This window comes from Octodon degus, unplaced genomic scaffold (genome assembly GCF_000260255.1).
Source record: "Octodon degus isolate 3935 unplaced genomic scaffold, OctDeg1.0 scaffold00031, whole genome shotgun sequence".
NCBI lineage: Eukaryota > Metazoa > Chordata > Mammalia > Rodentia > Octodontidae > Octodon > Octodon degus.
In genome coordinates, this window is record NW_004524607.1 from 16,993,166 (window position 1) to 17,009,978 (window position 16,813).

The window sequence follows — 16,813 nt, forward strand, 5'->3', positions numbered from 1 at the left end:
CTCATGTGTGTGGAGGGTGGTTGGATCACTTGGGCGCTGTACACATCAGTGGATAAATTGGTGGATGAGTCTGCAGCTGAACACGCTGCTAGGAGGTGGGGCCTGGCTGGAGGTGGTCACTGGGGTTGGGACCTCGAAGGGTGTGTCCTTGTCCCCAGCTCCTCCCTCCTCATGCTTCTCGGCCATGAGGTTAGCAGCTGTCCTCCACTGTGTCCCTTTGTCATGCTGTTTCTGCTGTGGAGCTGACAAACCATGAGCAAGAAACATGAGCCAAGTAAACTTCTTGTTCTTTCAATTGTGAATGTGGGACATTGTGTCCCAGTGAAGGGTAAGTAACTAAGACTGGCTGGTTCATGGAGAAAGATCAGCAATGGCCAGTGCAGATGCCAGGAGACAGAGAGAACATTACAGTGTCCAGCAGAGAGACGCAGTCCTGAAGCAGGAGGGAGTAACAGAGATGAGGAATGAACAGAATGAGAACAATTTAGATAGGCAAGTGGGATGAATTTGGTTGTGTCTTAGAGCAGTGTATCGGCCTGTTTTCCATTGTTATAATATAATACCTGGGGCCGGGTCACTTATAAAGAAGAGATTTATTTAGCTCACAGTTTGGAAGTACAAGCGCATGCACCATCATCAGCTTAGCTCTAGTGAGGCGCTCAGGGTGTGGTGGCCAGCATCACATGGTAGGAGTGTGTGAGAGGAGGAGGTAATGTAGCCAGAGGGGACGCCAGAGTAGGAAGGGGCCAGTCTTTTTTATGACAACTCATATTGTGAGGCTAATGGAAATCTCAGGAAAAGTATTTAATTCCTTCTGAGACCACATCCCTAAGGACCACTCACTGGGCTCCACCACACTGAAGACCAAATCTCCAGGGCCTCAGCAGAGGAGGATGAGGCTGAACCAAAGACAGAGAGCCACCAGGAAGGATGACAAAATGAGGCAGATGCTGTATCAGTGACCTAGTCCTGTGGACTGAATTGTGTCTCCCTAAACTCATATGTTGAAACAGTAACCCCCAGTACCTCAGAATGTAACTGTATTGAGAGACAGGCCCTTGAAAAAGACATTTAAATTAAAATGAGACCCTTAGAATGTGCCTTAATCCAATCCAACTTCAAAAGGAAAGGTGCCTTCAAAAGAAAAGGAGACTGAGCCAGGCATGGTGGTACACACTTGTAATTCCAGGACTCTGGACGGCAGAAGCAGTAGGGTCTCATATTTCAGGTCTGCCTGGGCAACTTAGTAAGACTTTATGTTAAAATGAAGACTTTAAAAAGGGATCTAGTGTTAGAGTTTAGTGTGAAAACTCTAGATTCAATCCCCCAGGACTGAAAGGAAGAAAAAAAAAAAAAAAGAAGGGACTGGGGCTGGGGCTGGGGCTGGGTGTGGTGACATCCACCTGTAACTCTGGCTACTTAGGAGGCTGAGACAGGAGGATTATAAATTTGAGGATCACCTGAGCAACCTAGTGAGAATCTGTCTCAAAATTTTAAAAGAATAAATAAATAAATAAATAAATAAATAAATAAATAAATAACTGGCTAGCGCTCACTAAGAGACCTGGACTCACCAAGAGACACCAGGGACACATGTGCACAGAAGAAAGGCCACGTGAGGACACAGAGAGAAAGAGGCCACCTGTAAGCTAAGGAGAGCAAACTCAGGAGCAAGCGACCCTGTTGACCCCTACATCTTGTATTTCCAGCCTTCAGAACTGTGAGGTAGTAAGTATATGTTGTTTAATCCATACAACTGGTACTTTGTTTTGGCTCTCCTAGCAAGCAAACATCCTCAGAGAATAAACAGTTGGTTCTTTCAGCAGATAGGGGGCTTTCCCACCTCCCATGGCTACATGGAGGGGCCCATGCATCACAAGTACAAGCAAAAATGGATCAAAGAACACTTGGCCCTCTTGTCACTTGAGACCCGGACAACATCTGCGCTCATGGCTGATGCTGCTCAGGCCCCAGGGAGAAGATGCTTTACATCTCTTGCTCTATGTTACATCTCAAAATAACAGATGACCACATCCCATACCAGCAAGACTTGCAGGTTGTGCCACCCCTGACCCCAGAAGTTTTCTCTCAGACCCCTGGAACACAATAGATTCTTGTGTCATGAAGTGTCACTTTTCAGCTGTGCTGGATGTCCACATTTCCCCTTCTTTTGGTCTTTTAATTTGTGGTTCCAGAGGCACCCATAGATTAGCATGGTGTTTGTCAGAAGTGCATGTGGTGGTTTGAACAGAGTAAGATGTCCCCCAAAAGCTTCATGAATTCATAGGCATGGCTTCTGGAATGTGATTGGATTATGGAACTTATAGCTGGCTTGCTGTTAGGAAGTGAGGTTTGTTGGAAGATGTGGGTCATGGGTGAAGGACTGGAAGGGTTTCACTCCCTCCTGGTCCTTCCCATCCCTCTCTGCTTCCTGGTTGCCAAGAGATAAGCAGCTTTCCTCCACCCACGGCCTTCCACCATGCTGACCTGCATCTGAGCTGGCTAACTATGGATGGAAAGCTTTCCTGATGGAGAATGATGGGAGATTACCAAAACTGACTCAAGTGGTGACTCTGATTGTAGCTGCTATACCAGAAGTGGTTTCCTTGCTTGGGCATCTCCTGGTACTTGGTAGGTGGCTATCTATTTGGAAAAATCCTTCTTCTCCATAAAGCCTATCAGAAGCAATTTGCTTTCAGCTGGCAAGGCCAGCAATACACCTTCACTTCCTACCTCAGGGTTATATTAACTCTCCAGCCCTGTTTACATGGATCTTGATCACCTTTCTGTCCCACAAGGTATCACACTGGTCCATCCATTGATGATATTATGCTGACTGGATCAAGTGAGCAGGAGGTAGCAATCACTCTAAATTTGTTAATGAGGCATTTGAGAGGTACAGGATAAGAAATAAATCCAGCTAAAAATCAAGGTCCTTATGTCTTACTGAAATTTCTAGGAGTCTAGTAATGTGGGGCATGTAGATATCCCTTCTAAGGTAAAAGATAAGTTGTTGCATCTGGCTCCCCCTAAGCAAAAAACAAAACAAAAAAAGACCCAATGCCTAGTGGGCCTATTTGGATTTGGAAGGCAACATAGTCCTCTCTTACTACGGCCCATTTACCAGAGTAGAAAAGCTGCTAGTTTTGAGTGGAGCCCAGAATAAGAGAAGGCTCTGCAACAGGTCCAGACTTCTGTGCAGGCTGCTCTGCCCTGGGGCAATATGATTCAGATCCAGCAAACCCAATGGTACTTGAAGTAGAGATGCTGATTTGAGTCGCTGGCAGGTCCCCATAGGTGAATTGCAGCAGAGGCCTTTAGGATTTTGCAGCAAGGCCCTGCCATCATCTGCAAGCAATGGTTTGCCCAACTTGCCAGCACCACTCTCGCTTTAAAAAACAGCTCTTAGCCTGCTACTGGACCTAACCAGAAACTGAACACTTGACCACGGAACACCAGGTCACCATGTGACCTGAGTTGTCCATCACAAGCTGGGCAATATCTCATCCACTGAGTCATAAAGTTGGATGTGCACAGCTACAGTCTACCATTAAATGGAAGTGGTACATAAGCAACTGAGCCAGGGCAGGTCCAGAGGACATATAAGCTTCATGAAGATGTTTCTCAGATGCCTATGGCTCCTACTCCTGCTGTGTTGCCCTCTGTTTCCCATCATGCACCTGTGGCCTCATAGGGTTTATCATATGATCAGCTTCCAGAAGAAGAGAAGGCTAGGGCTTGGTTTATGGATGGCTCTGCACATTATGCAATCACTACCCACAAGAAGACAGGTGCGGGATTATGGCCCCTTTCCAGGACATTCCTGAAGGACAGTGGTGAAGGGAAATCATCGCACTGGGCAGAATTCCAAGCAGTGCGCCTGGTAGTACATTTGCCTGGAAGGAGAAATGGTCAGATCTGTGACACTGGACTGATTCAAGGGCCGTAGCCAGTGCTCTGGCTGGATGGTCAGGTACTTGGAAGGCACATGACTAGAAAATTAGTGACAAAGATATTTGGGAGAGATGTCAAAAAACCTCTCCATATGTGCAAGAGATATAAAGTATTTGTATCCCCTATAAACTCACCAAAAAGTGACCTCAGTAGACAAGGACTTTAACAAGTGGACAGGATGAACTGTTCTATAGGTAACCATCAACCTCTTTCTTCAGCCATCTCTGTCATTGTCCAATGGGCTCATGAACAGAGTGGCCATGGTGTCAGGGACAGAGGATATTCAGGGCTGGAGGTCAGCACCATGGTCTCCCATTCATCAAGGTTGATCTGACTACAACCCCTGCTGAATGCCCAACATGCCAGCAGCAGAGACCAACACTGAGCCATGGTATGGCACCATTCCCCAGGGTGATCAGCCTGCGACCTGGTGGCAAGTTGATTATATTATACTGTTTCCATCATGGGAAGGACAGCATTTTGTCTTGCCCGGCATAGACACTTGCTAAGGGTATGGATTTTCCTTCTCTGCATATAATACTTCTGCCAAAACTACCACCTATGGACTTATGGAAGCTCATCCACTGTCATGGCATTCCACACTGCATTGCCTCTAACCAAAGAATGAATTTTATGGCCAAAAAGTGAGGTGATAGGCTCATGCTTATAGAATTCACTGGTCTTATCATGTTCCTCACCATCCAGAAGTGGTTGGAATGATAGAAAGGTGGAATGGTCTTTTGAAGACAGTTACAGTGCCCGCTAGGTGACAATAGCTTAGAGGGCTGGGGCAAGGTTCTCCAAATGTCTGTACAAGCTTTGAATCAGCGTCCACTATGCCGTACTGAGTCTCTCATAGCCAAGATTTGTGGGTCCAGGAACCAAGGGGTGGAAGTGGGAACAATGCCACTCACCATTACCCTCAATATTCTATTAGCAATAGTTTCATTTTTTGTTCATGTGACAGGAAACATTGCCTTAGGGGGCACATGCTCCATTGCCTTAGAAGTGTTAGTTCCAGAAGGGGGAAGCTTGAACAAGGAAGCACAACAATGATGTTGTTGAACTGGAAGCTAAGCCTTCTCCCTAGTCAATTTGGTCTCCTCACCTGACTGAAGAAAAAAGCTAAAAAGGGAGTCAGTGTTGGCAGGGGTGACTGACCCAGAGTATCAAGAAGAAATTGAACTGTTCCACCACAATGGAGGAAAGGGAGACTATCCTTGGAGTGCAGGAGATCCCCTAGGATGCCTCTTAGTGTTACCATGCCTTGTTATTAGAGAGAGTAGGAAACTACAGCAACCCAGCCCAGGCAGGATGACAAATGGCCCAGAATCTTCAGGAATGAAGGTATGGGTCATGCCACCAAGAAAGAAACAAGATCTGCTGAGGTGCTTGCTGAAGTCCAAGGGAATACAAAATGGGTAGTGGAAGTTTGTTCTAAGTACCAGCTACAATTTTGGAATCAGTTACAGAAATGAGGATTGTGATTGTTAACAGTTCTCTCTTACTATACTTCCTATATAATATGTCAATAGACAATAGTGGTTCTTAAGTATTGTTAAACCTGTGTTATCATGTTCAAGTTATGAAACACTAGGTGTAAGCATCACCCACAGGAAACTTGCCTTTTATTCTAGGAGGGAATTAGTGTGTTTCAGTTTGTATGCAGGATAGCTGTAACATATTAGGGGTAATTATGAACTTGTCTTTGTATCTGGAGACTACAGTTTAAGGAAATGTGTCTGGCTGTCAAATTGACAAGGAGTCATTGTGACATTTGACTGATTGTGTCCACTTCAGTAAGAAATAACCAATACATTGGACCAGAGTAGTTCTGGATGTGGCTGAAGGAATTTACCAGACAGACAGAAGGCCCACCCTGGTAGGCTTGGCACCTAAGTGGAATAAGAGGAAAACAAGGAGGGCCCACTTCTGCTGCTTCTGAGAAGCCCCAGCCTTCCCCTTCCCCTTGCATGTCCCCTGGCTCCCAGCACTGACCCTTTGGCCTCCCGATAGGGACTTACTTGGGACGCTACAGTAGGTCCCAGGTCTGCGACTGGATCCTTTGGCTCTCCACTGCACATACAGCCCTTCTGCACTCTTCCATTAACTGACTGCTGGCAGCCATTGTAAGCCAAGCTTGTAAATTTTAAAAGAAAATTAAAAATCTATCTATTTATTTATTTATTTGGTATAGGGTCTCGCTATGCAGCTCAGACTCATAATGATCCTCCTATCGCTTCTCGGCCTTTTGGCTAAGATCAAGTGTCATAATGATCCTCTTGTCTCAGCCTCCCAGCCTAGGATTACAGGCATGCACCACCATGCCTGGTTTCAGTGGCTGGCTTGGCACTGGGCTGGCATGGCATGTGATGCCAGGGATCACACCGGGGTCCTTGTGTTTGCCAGGCAGGCACTTAGACCACCAAGCTATCTCCTTAGCCTGTACATTTTTTTTATATCTTGCATTAAAATTGTTTCTCTAGTAAGCACCAACTGATGCATCCCTCCACCCTAGGTTTCCAGATTTTCAGATCCCGGCTGGAACCAAGCCACTGGCTTTTCTGAGTCTCTAGCTAGCAGATGGCAGTTTGTGAGACCTCATAATTGCCTGACTCAATTCTTCATAATCTGATCTATACTTACATCTAGTTGGTACTTTCTCGGGAGGTAACTGACTAATACAGTGACTGAGGAAAATTTTGCCATATTCACTTCTTTTTAATTTGCTTACATCTAGGTCTCAGTAACACGAGAGAGACATGATACCGACTTTTTACACCAGCAACTAGTTGGATAGTAAATGCTAGATTTGCAAGTAGCTTTTGGTTTTTTTTTTCATGTGGTGCTGGAGATGGAATCCACGGCTGGTGCATGCCAGGCCAGTGCTCTATGCACGGCTACCCCCCAGGGTTGTCCAGGCTGGATTTCAACTTGTGGTCATTCTGTCTCAGCCTCCCGAGTAGCGGGGATTAAAGGCATGTACCAACGTGCCTGGCTGAGGAAAGCTTATAAGGCTTAATAGGTTTCAATGATCATTTCAAAATAATTTAGCTTTATTTAAACCATTTTGATTAAAAGTTTTAATATTCATTCACTAAAACTCGTATTTCAATCCTTTAATTTTAAAGAGTTGCTGATTCAGAATATTTTAAAAGAAAAATAATCTCATGAAAGTAATTTTTTTCAGTGTTGGGGATCAAACCCAGAGACTCACTATGATATGCACACTCTACCACTGAGCTCCACCTCCAGCCCATAAACATACTTCGATTTACAATTTTTTTGCCTTTAACATATTTTGTTATGAAAATATATTTAAGGCCAGTGAGATAGCTCAGTAGACTAAACACCTGTGTGGCAAGCACAAAGACTAGAGTTCGATCCCCTGTCCCACATGCCGTGCTGGCCCTGCCCCTGGGTTGTGCTGAGCCAGTCACCGAGGCCTGGCTTGGTGGTGCAGGCCTGTAATCCAAGCGCTGGGGAGGCTGAAAACAAGAGGATTCCTATGAGTCTGAGCTGTGTAGTGAGATTCGGTATCAAATATATAAAGGGGTGGGGGGAGAAAAGAGAATATGTTTAAATTTATACAATTGTATTTGATTTTTTAGTCCTTTAGGCACTTAGTGGCAGTAAACCATTTTGTGACATTATTTATTTATCTATTTATTTACTTATACTGGGGAGTGAACTCACTGCCTTTGTACTAAGCCATATCCCAGACTTTTTTTTTTTTTTTTTTTTTTCTAAATTCTGAGACAGGGGCTGGGGAGATGGCTCAGTGGAATAAGCGCTTCCCTGGCAAGTGCAAGGGCCTGAGTTCAATCCCTGGTTCCAAGAAAGAATAAATAAATAAATAAATAAATAAATAAATAAATTCTGAGACAGGGCTGGCCAAATAGCTCAGCGGATTAAAGTGCCTGCAAGCAGGCGCAGGGGCCTGCTGTGGCGGCCCTGCCCCCGGGGTGTGCTGAGACAGTAACTGAGACTGGGGGTGGTGGCATGTGCCTGTAATCCCAGCTCTTGGGAGGCTGTAAACAGGTGCATCACTAAGAGTCCAATCTAGTAGTGAGACCCTGAACACCCTGTAGACACTTCCCACCCCCCCACCCCCCCACCCCCTGCCAAAAAAAATTCTGAGATAGGATCTTGCTAAATCAGCTGGGTTTGAATTTGTAATCCTCCTGCCTCAGCCTCCAGGGGTGCAGCACAGGCATGCACCCCGCCCCACCCCCACCCCACCTTGTGAAAAATCTTTACCATTGTATTTGTGTAACAGATATTTTTTTTTGCTAAACAAAGGAAGAAAAATAATTTTTGCATGCTTAAAATATATCGATTAAGTACATGTGTCTGCTTTATTTTGCATCTAATCTGTGCCAAGCCAGCAACACAACACCTTGACATATAAAATAATAAGACTCAAGCATCTTTGATATTTGGCCTATTTCATACATGCCAAGAGCTGTATTTTATGGAGGCTTCACTTGGTGTCATCCCCTCTCGGGTGTCCACACTTATCACCTGTCTTCAGTACTTATGGCTCAGCATAGAAGCAAGAATTTTACACAAGGTAAAATTCAGAATAGTGGTACACAAGGTACCACTCAGAATAGTTCTGAAACACTGATGCCCTCATTTCAAAGATGAAGATAAGCTAAATTTCAGAGATTAGATAGCAATTAGATAGGAGGGGCAGCTCACATCTGTAATCCCAGCACTCTGGGAGACTAAGGCAGGAGGATTGCAAGTTTAAAACTAGCCTCCTGGGAAATTTAGTAATCTAATGAGACCCTGGCTCAAAGTAAAAAATAAAAAGAGCTGGGGAAGTGTCTCACCATGAAGGTCCTGGGTTTAATCCCCAGTACTACCAAAAAAAAAAAAAAAAGAAAAAAGAAAAAGAAAAAGAAAGAAAAACATTAGACAGCAAGAATGTACCAGACCTTAGAGTCATCCTAAAATCTCTCTGGCTCCCATCTCTTTCTACCCTTCCTGGACTAACTGCATATTTGTGAGACACAGAGTATGGTGTCCCGGTGGGATCAGACCCTTATTAGTAAGCTTTTGTCTGGCCCCAGTTAACGGACAGGCTGCTCTGAAGGTGCACAGGGAATTCTGCAAATGTGAGGCTGCTCCTCTATCAAAAAAAAATAAAGTAACAAAGAAAGCAAAGCCAGTAGTCATAGTTATGGCTCTGATGCTCTGAGAATACTGATTAAGGATGGAGAACAGCCCCAAATACTATATTTAATTGCTCACTCGTGTCACATGTAATTCACACATCTGGTGCGTGGCCTGTGTGAGTGCGCTCCTATCCAGCTCAGCCACCATCAGGGGCAGGATGGAAGCCATGAGCCTAGGAGAAGCAAAGGTGGACAGAGCTGTGTTAAAAATTCAGAGAAAGGCCAGTTATAGTGGTGCATGCCTATAATCCCAGCACTTGGGAGGCTGAGGCAGGAGAATCACCAGCCTTGGCTACATAGTGAATTCAAGGTGAGCCTGAACTACTTAGTGAAACTCTTCTCAAAAAAAAAAAAAAAAAAAAATCAGGCTGGTGAAATGGCTCAGCAGACTGAGAGCCTGCTTAGGCAAATTCATGGACTGGGGTTCGATGCCGGTACCACAGGGCACTCTGGCCCTGCCCCTGGGCACACTGGCCAGCCAATGAGACTGGGCGTGGTGGGGCACGCCTGTAATCCCAGCACTGGTGAGGCTGAACTCAGGAGGATCATTATGAGTCTGAGCTGGGTAGCAAGATACTCTACCAAATACATTAATTAAAAAAAAATCAAAAGCTTGAGAGAGGTTTGGATGAGGCTGCAGCCTGGCCGTCTGGTTTAGCCTGTGTGGGTGATGGGTGGAGGGAGCTGTCTCTGACTAGTGCAGAAAAAGCTTTTTGAAAAGATGCCAACTGGCAATGGTCTTGCAGGAAGGGTAGGTTCTTAAACAGGGCTAAGAGGACCCAGGACTCCACTTGTGTGGAAAAAGAATGCTTCTTGGTTGGGTTTTGTGTGTGTGTGTGTTTTTGCCATAATTTTATTGATAATCAAATAGCAATGAGACAGTTTCAAATCAAATCGCTAGGACAGTTTCAATAATTAACACACTGCATACATTCTTAGTGGTTAATTGCTGTACAAGATACGGACTTGATATCCTATTTACAAACACCATTAGAACAAATCATTCTATTCATTAATAGAATGTAACTATATATCTATCTTAACCACTCTGAATACACAGATACAAAATGGACATTAATCTGTATCCCCTTTTTTTGTTAAGTTCCATTATTTGAATATTATAGGTGTGTAAACTCAGCAATATATTCTAAAAGAGTCCAGTAGCCCATAATAGTATTGGGTCTGTGTGTGTGTGTTTTTTAAAGACAATGTCTCTCTTTGTAGTCCAGGCTGGCCTTGAACTCATTATGTAGCCCAGGCTGGCCTTTAATTTGTGGTGATCCTCTTGCCTCAGCCTCCCGAGTGCTGGGATTACAGGCATGCTCCATCACTCCCAGCTGGCTTCTTGGGCTTTAGTTTCTCATTTCTCTTTGTTCTTTCTCCAGATTCTGTCAGGACCACACTAAGACTAAAAATGGTCCTGAGGCAGCCCAGCTGCTTGGAAGTTGAACTCAGCAACCTTACTTGAATGATGGCTCAGTTAACTTTTGCGGGTGCCTAGGACTCCTTCTGGGAAGTCTTCTTACTGGCGCGCCAAGGGAGGTCTAAGCTGCATCATTAAAATGATTTATTAGCATATATTTGTTGTACGTAATATTCACATTCATTTTGGGGAGTAGGTATATGTTCTTAACGTATCTTGATCCTTTTTATTCCTTTTGCTGTCCCTGCCCACTCTGCCTCCATCTCTGGGTCCCCTTTCCCTTTTTCCATTTGTTTTCAGTCCATGTTGGCGACACATAATGATTACACACATTGTGGGTAGTTTGTACAAATACACGGCACATCTTTAATCAGTTTATGTCTCCTTCCCCGCCCCCATCTCCCCACCGTTCATCTCTAAGGCCCTTTCCCATTTGCAGAAGATCAGCCTTTGTGTTTCCTTTTATCATTCTCTTATTTTACTGTTCATTTTATTTTTACTTCAGATTTCTCATGGTATTTAAGCTTGTGTGTCTAATTTATTCCACTTAGCATTACGTTTTCAGGATGCATCCATTTATCCTTCTTTAGAGCCAAGTAATATTCCATGATGTGTAGATTACATATTTTCTTTATCCATTCATCTGTTGATGGACATATTCAAAGATTTAGTATTATGAATTGTGTTGTCATAAACATGGCCATTCAGGCATTACACTAATAGGAGTCTTTTGAGAATATACCAAGGAGAACGCCTGGGTCAAATGGAATTTCTGGTTTTAGTTTTTGAGACATCTCCATACTGGTTTGCATGATGTCTGTACTAGTTTACATTCCCGCCAGCAGGGTAGGTGGCTCCTCCTCGCTGCAGCTTGCCAGCAGGTGCTCTTATTTGATTCCTTGATGATAGCCATTCTCTCTGGAGAAAGACAACATTTCAGTGTTGTTTTAATTTGTATTTCTCTATTAGTCAATGAAGTAGAACATTTCTTCATGTTCTTACCAGCCATTTGTACTTCTTCTGTGAAGTGTCTATTCATTTTGTTTGCTTGTTCTTTTTGATTGGCTCTTTTATATTTTTGGGGGAGGTCCTAATATGTTTAAGTTCTTTATATATTCTGCATATGGGTCCTCTGTCTGAGTTTTTCCCAGTCTGTAGGAAGGTGTTCACTTTCTTGATTGTTTCTTTTGCTGTGCAGAAGCTTTTTAAGTTAATATAATCCTACTTGTTGGCTCTTGCTGTTATTTCCTGTGAAATTGGGATTCTGATCCGAACATGCTTGCCTACACCTACGACTTCAAGAGCCTTCCCTCTTTGCTCTTTCAGTGGGTTAAGTGTTCCTACTATTTTTATCTTTGACCAATTTTAATTTTAGTCCAGGACATGGTGAGCGATAAGGGTCTTGACTCCATCTTCTGCGTGTGAATAGCCAGTTTTCCTAACGCTGTTGCTCCAGAGGCTGTGTTTTGGGCCCCTTTGTCAAACATCAGGTGACGAATGTGTCGGGGGTTGTTTCTGTGCCTCTGTTCTCTGCCACTGGCCCACATGTCTGTTTTGCTACATCATTTCTTAATCAAATATTACAGGAGAGGACACCTTCTCTCAGCCTTTCCTTCAAGTGCCTTAAAATGATCCAAGAGGCTATAGAGTTATGTGTTTTTTTTTAAATAAATACTTGCTCTAAATTACTTAGTGGAATTGATGGCAAACTCTCTGCTGTTCCTTGGAGCATACACCTGTCTGGCTATGTTATTTGGGGTTTGGCGGAGCATTACAAAGGGGAAGAAAAGGCTTAAAGACAAAAGTGAAGCTAGAAGTGACAGATACAGAGATGAGGCTATCAGATCTGATATTGAAGGGAAAAAAGAATAATGAACTTGAACATAGCAATAAAAAAGATACAAATAACAACACAGAGGAAAACAGTTCTGGGGGAAAGACAGCCAGATGTCAATGAGCTATTGGACAACTTCAGGTGGTACAACACATGAGCAACTGGAGCCCTAGGAGAGAGGACAGAGCTGGAGGGGCCAGCAGACCTTAAATATGCCATGTCCTCCCCTTTCTGTGGTAGTGAGGGGTGAACACAGGGCCCCTGCTGGGCTACATTTCCAACCCTTTTTAATTTTTTATTTTGAGACAGGGTCTCCCTAAATTATTAAATTGGCCAGGTGAGGCTCAAACTTGCAATTTTCCTGCCTCAACCTCTCAGAGTACTGGGATTGTAGGTGTGAACCACTATCCCTGGCTTTTTCGTGTCTTCAAAGTTATTTTTATACCCAGAGCTAACTTTATTTGATTTTAATGTACATTTTCAAACACAAATACAACATCTATCCATACACAAAGTGCATAGATTATTTATATGTGTCACCAAATAACCACACCTATATAATGTAATGTTACAAAAACACCAAAATCTCATAGGTCCTTTGCTGGTCACCATTTCTTATCATCTCTCAAAGACAGTCACTGTCCTGAAACCTAGCATCATAAGATCCTCTTTGGGCTGCAGGTAAACGGCATCTCTGGGGTCTGTGTTCGTTTCTCGACGCACTGATGTCTGCGGTCTCTGTCTCTTACATTTGTGAGGCTTTATTCATGCTGTTCACATAGCAGCAGTTCAGTGATCTTTGTATCTCTTGCTAGAGAAACTTTTAGAACTGAAATCACATCATCTTGAACTGACACATCTAGCAAAGCTCCTAAAATGGTAAGAGAGTGGTGGAGTCTGGATTAGCCTCAGACTCCTTGTTTTTCTGGAGAGAAGGCAGAGGACGTGGTGCTGCTTGAGATTTCAGTCCTAGGTTTGGAAAAGGTCTTCCAATTTCTTGCACATCCCTGAAATTCATATATATATATATATATATATATATATATATATACTGGGAATTGAAATCAGCACCTTGCACTTGCCAGACAGGCACTTGTTGCAGCTGAGCTATACTACTCAACACATCTCTGGAATTCTGAATTTTCAAGATGTGTAGAATCCTAGATTGGCCTCCATAATAACGACAGCCCATCTGGTGAGGGAAGGTCTAGGCATCCTGGCCATCTCCGTAGTCCTGGCTGGGGCTGCAGACACACTAAAGTGTGCTCAGTCACCCTGCATGGAGCACAGGGGATCCAGTCCAGTGGAGCACAGTCCAAACTATAGACCCACAGAAGTGAGAGCAAATCAAATGCTGTTGTCACCAGCATGGTGGCACATACCTATAATACCAGCACTTGGGAGGCTGAGGCAGGAGGATTGCTGTGAGCTTGAGGCCGCCTGGGCTACATGACTGAGTTCAAGGTGACTCTGCAGTGCATAGTGAAACCCTGTCTCAAAACAAAACAAGCAAACAAAAATGGTATTATCAAAGCCACTAAATTTATAATAGCATTAAGAAACTCATACTATTGCACTTAAGGAAAGATGCAGTCTAGGAAACTGGGTGTTGTGCCACATGCCTTTAATCCCAGTACTGAGGAGGCTGAGGCAGGAGGATGGAGAGTTCAAAACCAGCCTGGACTACATGATGAGGCCCCACCATCCCCCCAAAAGATGTACTTTAGGGTCTTTACACATACTGTTCTTTAAGTCTGGGCCACTCTCTGATGTCATCCACCCTCCAAAATTCTTCAAGTCCAACACCTTTGCCTGGCTAATCCACTGCACATATTTTAGGACTCAGGCAAAATGTCATTTTCTCAATGAAACCCTTGGTGAACCCCACCTGTTATCTCTACCACATCAATATCTTTTCCTTCATACCACTCATATTTATTGCTGCATTTATGGTTAAATGTTTATCTCACCAATCAGCCATTAAGCTCCATGATGTCAGGGTTCTGGTCAATTTTTTTTTTTTTTTTTTTTGTACTGGGGATTGAACTCAGGACCTTGCACTTGCCAGGCAAGCACTTATTCTACTGAGCTATCTATCTCCCCAGCCCTAATTTTGTTTTCCACTATATTTCTACCACTAGGAGGAAAACACTTGGTACTTGGTTGGTGCTCAAAAATTTTTTAAATTATTTATTTATTTATTTGCACTACTGAGATTTGAACCCAGAATTTTTACATTGGGCTTTTTCCCCCCTACTTTTTATTTTGAGGCATTATTTTGCCAAGTCACTAAATTGCCCAGATTGGGCTTGAATTTGTGACTCTCCTGCTTTAGTTTCTCAGAGTGCTGAGATTATAAGTCTATCTCTATCAAGTCCAGCTTTATCAATTATTATTATTATTATTATTATTATCATCATCATTATTTTGGTCTCCAAACCATTTATTTGTCCTGATTGGGGAGGAGTCCTTTGGGAAAAGAGTGTAGAAAATACTGTGGGACCCTGGACGAAGTGGTGCATGTGAACTGAGGCAGAAGGGTTTCTCAAGCGACGGTGGAGCCATTCCAGCCCACATTGGCCGCATTCATGTCATAATAGCTGATGTAGATCCTGTTCGGACTGATGCGCAGGCGCTTGGCCAGCAGAGCACACAGCAGCTTGCTGTAGGAGCGATTCTGCGCGCGGCCTATCTTGCCAGTGCTGTGCAGGCTGCAGAGCGTGCAGGGCTCGCATGAGCCCGTGAAGGTCATGAGCTGGTCTGGAACTACGCGCACTGCAATGTACTGGGCCGGCTTGCCAGTGGCCTGCGCCAGCTGCTGGGTGAGCTCGGAGAGGCACCGTCTGGCACGGAGGTGCGGGGCATGCTGGTGTTCAGGACGAACATCGGCATGCTGGCAGAGAGACGAGGGAACGAGAGCAGAAGAACTGGACAACACCCGCGCGGCAGCGGTGGAGCAACCTGCTCAGTTATTATTATTTTTGTACCTGTCATCAAACTTAGGATGTCACTCTTGTCAGGCAGACGCTGTACCACTGAGCTAAATCACCGGCTCTACATTTGTTGTTGTGGTTGTTTTGTCTTTAAAGATTTCAAATACTCATTGCTGACCCCCTAGTGCTGATCACAGCAAAAGAATAAGATTCCTGCTTAAGCACATCCAACTGCCCGGCCAATGGCATTTTTTAAGCTGGATGTGGTGATGTCATTTTAACTGTGATAAAGAAGGTGCCATCTTGTGACCTCCGAGAGAGCCAACACGCTGCGGCTCAGGTGCTGCTTGGCCCTCCTCCGATCCCTCCTCTTGGAGTTGTACCAGAGTCCTTGCCCAAAGCCCTGAGGAATGCGCCGACTCTGCTTTTGCTTCTTGGCCAGGAATCCCTTGATTCTGAAAGTCATATGAGAAGACGTGGCTAGGCTGAGGCCGAAGCACACACAGGATGGCGGGCAGAAGCGGAACTATTACTGCCGAGCACCTTCAGGAAGAGTATAGTATTAAAAAAGAAAGAAAGAAAGAAAGAAAGAAAGAAAGAAAGAAAGAAAGAAAGAAAGAAAGAAAGAAAGAAAGAGTTTGCCTTTTACTCTTCTAATCAAATAAAATAATTTGATTTTGTGTTGGCCAGGGCTTTGGTATGTCATGAACTACTAAAGCATGGTGTCAGAGGAACAGGAAATGTGTGAAAATCTAATTTTAGTTCAGAAAGCATAACCTGATTATTTCTAAATTCAGTTTGGTCAAGTCTTCTGAAGTGTTTTATACTTCACTTCACAAATTTCTAAGCACATGTAAAAAAAGTACAGTGAATAATACAACTAACTACTACGTATCCATCACCCATAAATATTTTCTAGTGATACCTCACATATTCTCAGGCACCCTATTTTTGGGGTACATAGTAAAGCAAATCCTGGGCAGAACATCACTGCATCTGCAAATGCTTCAGTACGCGTACAGTGCATTCTTATCCTATTACTCTGTATCTTTGGAAATTCCTGAATGCAAATCAGGAAAGCTTAGTATTATTTATACAGAAGATTTAGACATGGAATTTTGAACAGCTACCTACATCCTTCACAAATAGTCTTTAAACTGCCCTGCCATTGTCAGGTTAGACAGCTTTATCCAAATGGAGAACAAAATATAGACAACTAGCTGTTGGGGTATTGGGGTACATGCCTGTCATCCTAGCACTTGGAAAATTGAGGCAGAAAGATCTTGAGTATGAGACTAGCTAGGGCTACATAGTGAGTTTAAGGCTGATTTGGACTACGGAAAAACCTGTCTCAAAAAATAAACAACTATATTATTATTTAAGATTGGTAAGAGCCTGGGAGATGGCTCAGTAGAATAAGTGCTTGCCTGGCAAGAACAAGGGCCTGAGTTCAATCCCTGGTTCCACCAAAAAAAAAAAAAAAAAA

General features: G+C 43.7%; 1 pseudogene; it reads right to left on the minus strand.

Moving 5' to 3' along the window:
• Nucleotides 1-14,939: 14,939 nt before the first annotated feature.
• LOC101569965 lies at nt 14,940-15,340 on the minus strand (annotated as a pseudogene).
• Between the last annotated feature and the right edge of the window lie 1,473 nt (nt 15,341-16,813).